Source organism: Capsicum annuum, unplaced genomic scaffold, assembly GCF_002878395.1.
Source record: "Capsicum annuum cultivar UCD-10X-F1 unplaced genomic scaffold, UCD10Xv1.1 ctg45276, whole genome shotgun sequence".
In the NCBI taxonomy this organism is placed as follows: domain Eukaryota; kingdom Viridiplantae; phylum Streptophyta; class Magnoliopsida; order Solanales; family Solanaceae; genus Capsicum; species Capsicum annuum.
The window spans coordinates 1-1,560 of NW_025852770.1; the positions used below are offsets into that span (position 1 = coordinate 1).

At 49.4% G+C, this 1,560-nt stretch overlaps 3 non-coding genes and 2 pseudogenes across 3 annotated transcripts; all 5 read left to right on the top strand.

Moving 5' to 3' along the window:
• Nucleotides 1–176: 176 nt before the first annotated feature.
• Nucleotides 177–295, top strand: LOC124892248 (annotated as a pseudogene).
• Nucleotides 296–469: 174 nt separating this feature from the next.
• On the top strand, nt 470–588 carry LOC124892244 (annotated as a pseudogene).
• A 200-nt stretch (nt 589–788) lies between these two features.
• Nucleotides 789–907, top strand: LOC124892242. Its single transcript, XR_007050138.1, has one exon. It is a non-coding gene; the product is annotated as a 5S ribosomal RNA (ribosomal RNA).
• Nucleotides 908–1,083: 176 nt separating this feature from the next.
• LOC124892247 lies at nt 1,084–1,202 on the top strand. Its single transcript, XR_007050140.1, has one exon. It is a non-coding gene; the product is annotated as a 5S ribosomal RNA (ribosomal RNA).
• Nucleotides 1,203–1,377: 175 nt separating this feature from the next.
• Nucleotides 1,378–1,496, top strand: LOC124892246. The gene has a single exon (XR_007050139.1). It is a non-coding gene; the product is annotated as a 5S ribosomal RNA (ribosomal RNA).
• The last annotated feature ends 64 nt before the right edge of the window (nt 1,497–1,560 follow it).

A 1,560-nucleotide genomic window follows, 5' to 3' on the forward strand; every position in this document is an offset into this window, starting at 1 on the left:
TCATGTCGCATCCCTTCATTTTTTTTCCTTTAAAATTCGGTTTATTTTTGCCGGTTCGATCGGCGAATCTTTTTGTTTTTCCTCTTGGCGGAAACGAGAACGGGGGCGCGCGTGCGGGGTGTGACGGGCGGCGGAGGAGAAAGAGGCATAATAGAATTTGGAGTTCTGGGAATGACGGATGCGATCATACCAGCACTAACGCATCGTATCCCATCAGAACTCTGAAGTTAAGCGTGCTTGGGCGAGAGTAGTACTAGGATGCGTGACGCCCTGGGAAGTTCTCGTGTTGGATCCCTTCTTTTTTTTTCGTTAGAATTCGGTTTAATTTTGCCGGTTCGATCGACGAATCTTTTTATTTTTCCTCTTGGCGGAAACAAGAAAGGGGGCGAGGCGTGGAGGCCCGCGTGCGGGGTGTGACGGGTGGCGGAGGACAAAGAGGCATAATAGAATTTGGAGCGCTGGGAATGACGGTTGCGATTATACCAACACTAACACACCGGATCCCATCGAAACTCTTAATTTAAGCGTGCTTGGGCAAGAGTTGTACTAGGATGGGTGACCCCCTGGGAAGTCCTCGTGTTGCATCCCTGGGAAGTCCTCGTGTTGCATACCTTCCTTTTTTTTTTCCTATAAAATTCAGTTTAATTTTGTCGGTTCGATCGGCGAATCTTTTTGTTTTTCCTCTTGGCGGAAACAAGAAAGGGGCGAGGCGCGGAGGCCCGCGTGCGGGGTGTGACGGGCGGCGGAGGACAAAGAGGCATAGTAGAATTTGGAGTGCTGGGAATAACGGATGCGATCATACCAGCACTAACGCACCGGATCCCATCAGAACTCCGAAGTTAAACGTGCTTGGGCGAGAGTAGTACTAGGATGGGTGACCCCCTGGGAAGTCCTTGTGTTACATCCTTTCTTTTTTTTTTCCTTTAAAATTCGGTTTAATTTTGCTGGTTCGATCGTCGAATCTTTTTGTTTTTCCTCTTGGCGGATACAAGAAATTGGGCGAGGCGCGGAGGCCCACGTGCGGGGTGTGACGGGCGGCACAGGAGAAAGAGGCATAATAGAATTTGGAGTGCTGGGAATGACGGATGCGATCATACCAGCACTAACGCGCCGGATCCCATCAGAACTCCGAAGTTAAGCTTGCTTGGGCGAGAGTATCACTAGGATGGATGACCCCCTGGGAAGTCCTCGTGTTGCATCCCTTCCTTTTTTTTCCTTTAAAATTCAGTTTAATTTTGCTGGTTCGATCTGCGAATCTTTTTGTTTTTCCTCTTGGCGGAAATGAGAACAAGGGCATAGCGCAGGGGGGCGCGTGCGGGGTGTGACGGGCGGCGGAGGAGAAAGAAGCATAATAGAATTTGGAGTGCTGAGAATGACGGATGCGATCATACCAGCACTAACGCACCGAATCCCATCAGAACTCTGAAGTCAAGCGTGCTTGGGCAGGAGTAGTACTAGGATGGCTGACCCCCTGGGAAGTCCTCGTGTTGCATCCCTTCCTTTTTTTTTCCTTTAAAATTCAGTTTAATTTTGCCGGTTCGATCGACGAATCTTTTTGTT